Here is a 10,625-nt window from a genome sequence, read left to right as displayed (position 1 = left end):
ACCACAACCCCAGGGCCCCTGGGTTGGGACCTGGAGTAGAGGGCGGGCCCAGGTCCCTCCCTGTCCACTCCCCTCCTCCCAGGACACTAGGGGAGTGATTAAGAACTGGTTCAGAGGCAAGCAATATCGCCCTGAACCTACCCCAGAGAAGAGAGAGCGCGAGACCCAGAGAACAATACCGGCAATTTGCCACAGTATGTACATAGGTAAAGTATGCAGTACAGTGTGTGTATATGCATGTGTATTATATAATGTGTGTGCAATACAACAGCGACCTAGCTCCTTATACGAGACCTGTCTAACAGACAGACAGAGCAAAGAGGAGAAAGTGAAGTGCTCCAAAGAGCACGCTTCCAGCACTGTCTTTCCTCTTCCTAAGCAGCAGCACATTCCCAGCTATTCCATTGGAGAGCACGTGTGACAATCCAAGCTCCGTCTAGAGAGGCAAAACATATAGATAAGATTGATAACATTGCAGGTCTACTCACTCTGATTTAATCTCTCTCACACACATGCCCAGTGTGCTTGTGTTCTAGGGGGCAGCCAGCAGCTGTATTTTCAACAGTTTTGATCTGTTATTGCTTAAACTGCATAACTGGGAACACTGCAGCATCTTTAGCTGGGCACACAAACTTTTAACATTAGATATCCCAGTGTATTGGGATGATAAAGCAAATATTTAGACCCATGCAAAATACCCTGGCAGATTACATATTTTTTCCTGGTAACTGGCAAGCCCATAATAAAAACCCAGCCAGGCTGGTCAAATACCAGCCCAGTGGTAACTCTAGTGTACCCCCACCTTCTGGTGACTTAAAAAAAAGCTCTCTGCCTTTGACTCCTCCCACTACAGCTAGCAAAAAATTCCCTCAGTCCTATTATTTCTGTGTGATCACTAAACAGCTCCCTGTCTCACTCCAGGGGACACAGACAAGTGATTCTGTTTTATTTTTTTTTAAAGAAGAAAATGGAAACAAGCAAATTTTCTCCAGCACCTGGGCTTTTGGTTTAATGCCTCTGCAGCTGCTGTCCAGCTTCTCCAGCTAGATACTGATGTGAAGAAGGCACAAGAGAGACAGGGAAGCTCTAGTGGATGTGAACGTTTGTACCGATGAACTGAAGAGGCGGAGGCTTCCTGCTAGCCTGACCGTGAGGAGGTAACTGAAATGCTCCCCCGTTTCTCTCTGGGTCTCTTAAATCAGATTAAGGATTAGCATGACTCTCCTCTGTTTTCTGAATAGGAAGGAATTTGAGAAAGGGAGGAGGGAAAGCTGTGATTTTGAAACAATAGAGGGAGGTTTTGCTGGCTGAAGGCACAACTGAATCTGTGAGCTAGAAATGTTTTACTGTGTGTGTGGGAAAAATAGTAAGGGAAGGAAAGCTGCTGATGTAGTGAAAATGACCTGCCCAAGGGATACTGGCCTTGTGTCCACTGCCCTTAACGGAGTTACTCTGGATTTATTTCAGGATACCTGAGAGCACAATTTGGCTTATATTTTATAGCCCATATTCAAAATTCACCCTCTTCAGTAATCTTTCCAGATTCAAAGAACAGCGGCTACAGTCCAAATTTTAGTTTATCGTTAAGATAAGACAAGCACAGTAGGGAAATTCTGGCCTCAAGAGCAAAGAGACTGAAATTCTTTCTCATCCCATGCAGTCTCTAGAAATTCAGATTAGAGAAGAAATACACAGTGTATGATAGGAGAGGACCCAATTCCATTCTCGTTTACTTTCATGTACATCTGGAATAACCCAATTAGTTATCTGAGTTACTCCAAATTTACACAATTGTAACAGAATTTACTCCCTAAAAAAGTACAGTGAAAGAACAGCTTTTTCTATTGTCATTTTTAGCTAATGAAGAGCATTGAAAAGTGCTATCTATTAATTTTGCCCATCATTTTCCACTTTACTTAGACTTCAAACATTTCCTACCATAAAATATTTTTTTTAAATTACTGCCAATAAAACTAATGCCATAATTTCAGAAAGAAACAGCTTTCCAGAGGTGTAGCTCACATGCTTATTTTTGATGGCTCAGCAGAAACTCAAATCTTGCTAGAGTCCCATATCAGAATGGACATATATTTTGAGAGTTTAATCCTATGAATAATTTATTTAATAATATACAATCCAACCCTACAATCACTACTGCTCAAAACCTCCCCTGTTTCTCCACGACCTCAAACCCATTTCATTGATGGGATTATTTCTCCTCTGAACTCCTACTTATCATGCAGCATAGCAAACACTGAGAAAGAAGAGAGACCATTTCTAAAGATGTTTTTGCCATGACTAGAGCTAGCCAAATTGCTATGGATCACATTGTCCAACAGACACACCAAGGGGCAAATTTTCAGAACTGACCTCAAATTCTAAGCATCTATTTTTGGACACGTAAATGTCTGTGCTCACAAAAATACAGGCATGTTTGTTTTTCTCTGCATGATTTAGACAGTGGGGAACTAACTACTGTATTTACATGTTTCAAAAATTGGCATACAACTCTGGAGGCCAGTTGTAGCGTTGAAAATTTGCTTCCACATATCAGGAGGACAAACTCAATTTGTAACTATGACGGAGGTTGCTGAGAAGTTGAACATGATTAAGTTATGACGGTCAAAAAAGAATGATTGTAATCAGAAAAGTAATAACTATTTCTTACATCATTAAACAGATCCGACTATGTCCACGTGACAGGTACCCTGAACTAGGTCATGTGATATTTTTGTGGAAGGGTCCAAAAATTAGTAAAGCATCTGGCTTGGCATTAGCTGAATTAAATCCCATTTACACTTAAACATTTAATCAACTTTGAAACTAGTTAGTGATATAGATGGGTCTTTACTACTCATATCAGCTAATCATGTCCTTGTTAGTGGCCTAGGCTACCACATGATTTTCTTCCTGTAACCAAAACAATGTTGTTTTATTATGTAGGTGGGACTCCCTTACTAGGTTTGAGTAACCAGGTTAGCCATCCTTCTCTCTAGTTCTCTGAGCAACATTCTAGAGTTCACTCCTCATGTGTTGCTCATCCTGCTCTGTGTGCATGTTCTCTAGGATTTCAATTCTCTACTGAGGCAGTGTGAAATAACTGCTTGCATTTTCCTAAAATGCACTGACAGAATTAGGCAGCATAATGGGTGTTGATGCACAAACACAGATGAGACACAGTTATATTGTTAAACCAAACCAAACCAACTCAACTCAACTGTATTTGTTGTAACCAGGTCTGATGAGAGTGTCACAGCATGGTTACAAAAACATAGTGGCATTTATGGCACAGCCAGCCTTATTCTTCAGAATGGGTGTTTAACTGATTGCTCTCTTTTTTTAAAAGAAAAAAGAAGTGTGTGTCGTTCCCAGGAATACTCAAGGTTTAGTTGAGGGGGCCTCTGGTTCACAGGATTACAATATATGTTCTTATGTTGCTTGAAATGAACAAACAAAAACCCCATATTTTCTCCCCCATGACATTTGGAAGATTAAGGCATAAAATCAAAATTGTCAGACTATATTAATAAAACATCAATTTTTTAACACCCACATTACATGTACGTGTGGAATAAAGTGATATTTTTGTCTTGATGTTTTAAGAGCAAAGAGGATAAACTAAGTTCAGTGGCCTAACTTTTACTGTGATTGCGCTGTGATAGAAAAAGGCTCATGAAACAAAATGTGTATATATATAAAAAATAAAAACTCCAATGATGCAGACAACACTAATAGCAGCTCTCATAAACTCAGCTGGGCTTAGAGAGGTTAATAGAGCTGAGTGAATAATCCATTAGTGTTGTAGCTGCCACTATCACATAAGATCAAAGCAGTCCCCATTCCATTAGTGGCTTCCTAGTTTTACACTAAATCTCCGCTCCTCGGGATTGCTCTCTTATAGGATTTTCCCCCCCAGCATTCCTTTCTGTGGCTGATCTTTTAAATTTGGCAGAGCCAAACAGCTGCAGTACTACTAGAGTAGCCATTTTGCAACTGGTAGCTGTAGCTTTCTCTTACGCCTGGTAAGTGCTTATTATGTTTTCCCCCCTTTCTTATTGCCCAGGAAAAAGAACTTTCTCACTGATTAATAATTTTGGGGTATGTTTCAAATATCCAGAAGGAGATCAGTTATGTTTAAAGCAGTGAATCCTCTCTTACTCCCAATCGTCTCTTCCTTTTTGATCCTGAAGTGATGTCCTAATGCTGAATTTGTTACATCAGAATAACTTTTATGCCAGTAGCCTGTAATGTCTAAACACGGGCCCTTGACTTCACTCCAGGATGAAGCAGGAGAAGCTGAGATGTGAAGAAAAAATTCCTCACAAACACAATAGGCCAGATTCTGCAGTTAAACTAGTGATGGTTTACATTACATATCAGATGTAAATTGGTTAGAAAACAGGATGTAAGTAGATTAACTTGCTTCAATAGGGCATTCAGTGGATGTGCAAAAGGGGTGCCGTGTAACTTGCACAAGGAATGCAGAAGTTTTGGTACTGGCACCTCAAAAGGGTGCAGTAAGAAAAGCAATAAACTAGATGGTGTGAAATAAAGATGGCCTGCCATTTTATCTTCACCTACTTTTAACCACTAACTTCCATGAAAGTTTTACTATTCACAAACCAGAGGCTGTTTCCGTCACGGTCCCTGCTATCCTAAGCTGCTTGTGTAGAATATTTTTTTTAACCAAAATTATACAGAAATATTTTTACTACTCAAATTATACAGCTTCTGCCTCGGAGGTACCTCTCCCAATGGAGAGACTCAGGGAACAGGTACAGACTATATAAAAAATAATTCAAAAAATCCTAAATCCTCATTTCTTATTTTATAAAACCCAACTGTAGGTTAAAATAAGCAGGAACTCCTGGTCTAGCAACAAAAAGTATTTCTGCTTTAGCTAGAAATCTGGAAGTTCTTCTTCGAGTGATTGCTCATATCCATTCCAGTTAGGTGTGTGCCCGCCACGTGCACAGCCATCGGAGAAACTTTTACCCTGGCAACACTCGGCGGGTCGGCTGGGCGCCCGCTGCAGTGGCGCCACCATGGCGCCGCATAAATACCCCAGCCGACCCGGCCACCCTTCAGTTCCTTCTTACCACCCGTGTCGGTCGTTGGAACAGTGGAGTGCAGTTTACCTGACCTCCGCATTCTCCCTAGCTACTCGCTCGCTTTCGTTCTTTGTTACTTTAATCGTTTTTGTTTTACATAGTTAATTAGTTTAGTGACAGTTTAAAGTCATAGTTGTTAGTGTAATTGTTAGTAATAGTTTTCGCGGGGCCTGGGGCTCTTCCCCTACCCCGCGCCCGGTACCGTAGCCATGCCTGGCTCGCCGGGCTTTAAGCAATGTTCGGCCTGCAATAGGCCAATGCCGACAGGGGATCCCCACGACTCCTGTCTTAAGTGCCTCAGGGAGTCGCACTTATCTTCTAAGTGCCCCATTTGCAAGGCATTTAAGCCGCACACGAAAAAGGAGCGGGACGCTAGACTCAGGCAGCTCCTCATGGAAGCGGCGTTAGCACCCTCGCCAGCACCGGGTACAAGCCAGCAAGTGAGTGAGGCCGCCCGCCCGGCACCGAGCACGGTCAGTACCGCTAAGGCTTCTCGGCACCGGCTGCAGACGACGCCGAAGGCAACTCCGCGCCGCTCCCTCTGTCCGAGGTCGGAGTCGGCTAAGCCGCGGAAGGGCTCCTCTACACCCGCACCGCAGGCAGAAACTGCAACTAAGGCAGACCGCCTGGCACCAACTCCGGCTGCGGCGCCGCGAAAACGGCCCCGTTGACTCCAGCCCCACGTGGGCCGTCGAGTCTGGCGCCTGGAAGCTCCCCGGCACCGGCTGCGGTCGAGCTAACCTTGCCGTCAACACCAGAGACATTTTCAGCGGCAAGGGATTTGATTGCCATGACGGACCCAGCACCGCCTGTGCCCCCGGCACTCTCAGTCCGTGTGGGTCTCTCCACAGGCAAGCCGCTCTTACCTCGGCTGCCCTCTGTCATCGCTCCGGACAGCTGTCGCTCCAGGTCCCGCTCTCGTCGCCGCTCCACGTCACGGCGTCGCTCCCATTCCCGCCACAGCTCAGCTTTGCGGTATCGCTCCCCTCGGCACCGCTCACAATCGCGGCACCGCTCACCTCGGCACCGCTCTCCATTGCGGCACCGCTCTCCATCACGGCACCGCTCTCCCCGACGCCGCTCCGTCTCTCGCTCCCCGTCCCACTATTCGCGGCACCGGTCGAGCTCGCGGCACCGCTACAAGGACCGTTGTTCCCGAAGCAGATCTCGCCATCGGGGCTCGAGATCCCGGTCGACCTCCCGGCGCCGAGCCGGTCGCAGGTCCCGGTTAGGCTCGCGGTACCGATATCCATACCGGCACCGGTCCCCACGACCCAAAGCTGCAATGTCTATTGGTACTTCGGTGCCTACGTTTGCTGCTCCTCCGTGGCCGTCTGGTCAGGAGTCTGCCTCCTCACAGGCAGATAGTTACTATGGCCGGGACCGAGATACTGACATGCCCACAGGACTCTTTCAAGACACACATCCCCAGGAGGCAGGACAACAGCAATAGTCCTTCTGGACATCCTGGGCATACCATCAAGCCCAGGGTGCTCCCGTGGTCCCGGCCCCTCCACTTGTTTCGGATCGCAGGGCGCCGGAAGTCACCGTATCCCGCCGTCCTCCGGAAGAGTCAGAGGAGCATGTCATCCATCCTCCAGACTCCCCGGAGCATTTTGAGCACGAACCGCCACAGGAGCAGAGCGCCATCCAGGACCCTCTCGTTCCCGGCATATCTTCCTCCTCTTCCCCTGATGAGGCCGTGGCAGGCTCCTCTTCTTCGGGGCCGCCGCCAATAGATTTAAGAGCCCACCAGGACCTCCTTCGTCGGGTGGCTCTCAACATAAACCTCTTACGGGCCGAGCCGCCCGGTCGTCTGAACACCGGGCCATGCGTGGCCGGCCCTCCCCGCACCCAGAAGCGGGGAGAACACACCTTCCACTCTCATCCGCACTGCAACACGGGGCGGAGATACTGGCTCGGATCTGCCGGGGACCTCATAGGAGCCGACTTCTTGGATGCGTCCCCTCCGGGCACGCATGCCGCGTTTTAATCCTCGCGGCGAGCATCAGCTAGCCCCGTCCTAGCGCGGGAGAGCCGCTGCTCATGAGCGCGCACTTTGCTATATGCACGCTCGTTTCGCATAACACCACCACGGGCAGGTCTGAGCCTCCCTCCAACACCTCCGCGCGTCGCCCATGGCGCCAAGGGCTCGCCTAGCTGCGTGGCGATTGGGCGCTATAATGGCCCCGCACACTAAATGTTTACAACTCACAAGTACGCCAGGCCCGCGCCACGGGCCCTCCCGTCACCCGACGCCCTGCATTCAGGACGTGGACGTCCATTTGCGAGCTCCTCGCCTCGCGCACGCGCCGCATAGGACTCAGGGCACTCAGCCCAGAGTGGAGACCATAGCGGGTCCCCCATCGAGCCCTCGCGGGTCCCCAGCGCTACCGCCCCTTCGAGCGCTGCGAGTTGGAACGTCGCTGTGGGTGGGCGGATATGGCGCGCAACATTCCTCATCAGGGGAGCCGTATCAGTACCTCACTTAACACCGCTGACGACGGACGTCCCCGCGTCAATCCCGTCGGTGCGGAGCTGGGGGGCCCCATCTCCGCTCGCCCTTGACGCAGAAAAATCGCACGAGGGACGCGACGTGGGCTTGGGCAGGGAGCCCCGGCAACCCCGACAGAGCTCAACCCTCATACACAGCCAGGAAGCAACCCGACGGTCAGGTCCTCATCGGTGTTCCCCGTTGCGTAAGGCAGACGTCCTGGCTCCCCAGCACAACAACGGTCTCCAACCCTGTGTTTCTGAAACCAGCCACTACCCAGCCTACGTGCGCCCCACGTTGTGCCTTTTCACCGGCTGTTAGCGGACAACACAACGGTCCATCGTGATACATCAACCACGAGGCAAGGCGCACGAGGACGCGCGACTCAGAACTCCTAGGACATGCCCTGCGCTTCAGAGAGCTCATTCCACCTGTGAGGACTTCTCCGCCATAGCCCCCACCACCGTGGGACTACTGAGTAGCACCTTCCTCACCCAACGAGTCGCAAGCACCCTGAGCCAGATCTCGTCACTGGACCAGTGGTCCGACCGATCTGACGACGCGACAGAGTGGGTACCCGGTACCAACCACGCGCACATCATTTTAGACTCACGCGTTCTCTTCGAGAGTGTTCTCCAGGGCCTCTCCCTTGTAGCACCTCTCGCCCTCCCACTTCGGCTCACAGAAAAGTGCACAGATCGTCCCTGACCCCAGTAGCCTCCCAAGCCCCACCTCCCCGGATAGCTGACGGGACAGCGCTCTGCCTCGCCGGAACCACCGCCTGCTTAATGCCTTCCCTCGTTTTCCTTGGTGCACAGGGTCCATGCTCAGGTCCGCAGGGAACAATGCGCATCTATCATGATCGCTGGCTGCGGGCCAGGCAAACCCGTACACCCTCTGGATCTTGTCGATAACCGCTCCGGTCCCCTCCCTGTGTCCGGATGATCACACAGACCACGGGAGGCTTTCGCATCCCGAACCCCGATCCCTCCACCTCACGGCGTGGCTCTGCATGGCTGAACACTTGAGGAGTTTGCGCTGTCCAATTCGGTGCAGTGCAATTCCCTAGTAGCAGGGAAGCCTTCCAACCCGTTCGGACGCTATGTTCCAAATGGATGCGCCTCACGAACCTGGTCACATCGCAACGAATGCTTTCCCTTAACAGGCATCAATCCCAACGATCCTAGAGAACTACCTCTGCACCCCTTAAGCAGGAGGCCGGTGACTTCCTCTCTTAAGGTGCACCTGGGCAGTGATACCACCCCTTCCATCCGGGTTGAGGGTGCTTTCTCGTGTTCTTCTACACCCCGGTAGTCCTCTCGCTTATGAAAGGGTCTGCGACATTAATCTTATCCCCCGTCGCCCCTGGCAAGCCCCTCCTGGGACCTCAACTGGTCCTAAACAGACTTATGTTACCGCCCTTTGAAGCCCATCTTTGCGACGCTCGCTTTCTCTAACCTATCGTGGAAGACGGTCTTGCTTAGTGGCATCACCTCAGCGTGAAGGTCTCGGAGTAAGGCCCTCACTTGTAGACCCTCCGTACCATTGTTCTCCAAAAGAAAAGTACAAGACTGCGACTCTCAGCATTCCCTCCCTAGGTGGTGTCTTGCTTTCCATACTAGCCAGGAATATCTTTCTCCGGTTTCTTCTCGAGAGCCTCATCTTCTCGGGGCGGAACAGCCAAGCTTCACACCTTGATCGTCGCAAGCGCTAGCCTCTATGTGGAAAGGAAACACCCTTTTGGAAGTACTCCGCAGGTCTTTGTGGCCGTTGCGAGGCGGATGAAAGGTCTGCCAGTCTTTTCCCAGAGGGATTTCCTCTGTTCCCGGCCTGTATTCGCCGTGGCTCACGTCGCCTAGTCTCATGTTTCCCCTGCGCTCCTACAGCGCATTCACCAGGGCTTCAAGGCTTCCCAGCGCCTTCCCTGGCAGCACGGCCATCCAAGATATTGCTGTGCTGCACTGGTCATCGGTCTCCACTTATCGCCTTCGCATATGTGTTGTACAACTATCTCGGAGACGACGCAGCCTTTGGGACGCGGACTCCGCTTGCCAGTCTCACTCCGATCCCCTCCGCGGTAAGCTTGGGAATCACCTAACATGAAGGATAGACAATCACTCGAAGAAGAACAAGTTTAACGCACCTTTGTAACTGTTGTTCTTCCGAGATGTGTTGCCCCAATCATTCCACACCCACCCTCCTCCCACGTTGGAGTAAGCCCAAGGAAAGGAAGAAGTGCCGGTCCTGGTAATTTATGCGGCGCCATGGTGGCCCGACTGCCAGGGCGCCCAGCCGACCCGCCGGCAGTGATATCCACCTTCCATCCGGGTGAGGGTGCTTTCTCGGTGTTCTCTCACCCGGTAGTCTCTCGCTTTATTGAAGGGCTGCAGCATACTTATCCCCCGCTCGCACCCAGCCCCCTCCTGGGACCTGAACTTGGTCCTAAACAGACTTATGTTACCGCCCTTTGAGCCACTTGCGACTTGCTCGCTTCTCTACCTATCGTGGAAGACGGTCTTCTTAGTGGCAATCACCTCAGCGTGAAGGTCTCGGAGATCAGAGCCCTCACTGTAGACCCTCCGTACACTGTCTTCCATAAAGACAAAGTACAACTGCGACCTCATCAGGCATTCCTCCCCTAAGGTGGTGTCTGCCTTCCATACTAGCCAGGACATCTTTCTCCGGTTTTCTTCCCGAAGCCTCATGCTTCTCGGCGGAACAGCAGCTTCACACCTTGGACGTGCGCAAGCGCTAGCTTCTATGTGGAAAGGACCAAGCCCTTTTGAAGTCTCCGCAGCTCTTTGTGGCCGTTGCGGAGCGGATGAAAGGTCTGCCAGTCTCTTCCCAGAGGATTTCTCCTGGGTCACGGCCTGTATTCGCACGTGCTACGCGCTAGCTCATGTTCCCCTCGGACGCCTTACAGCGCATTCCACCAGGGCTCAAGCTTCCTCAGCGGCCTTCCTGGCACACGTGCCCATCCAAGAGATTTGCTGTGCTGCGACCTGGTCATCGGTCCACAC

This window comes from Chelonoidis abingdonii, chromosome 22 (genome assembly GCF_003597395.2).
Source record: "Chelonoidis abingdonii isolate Lonesome George chromosome 22, CheloAbing_2.0, whole genome shotgun sequence".
Taxonomy (NCBI): domain Eukaryota; kingdom Metazoa; phylum Chordata; order Testudines; family Testudinidae; genus Chelonoidis; species Chelonoidis abingdonii.
This window is presented reverse-complemented; position numbering follows the sequence as displayed.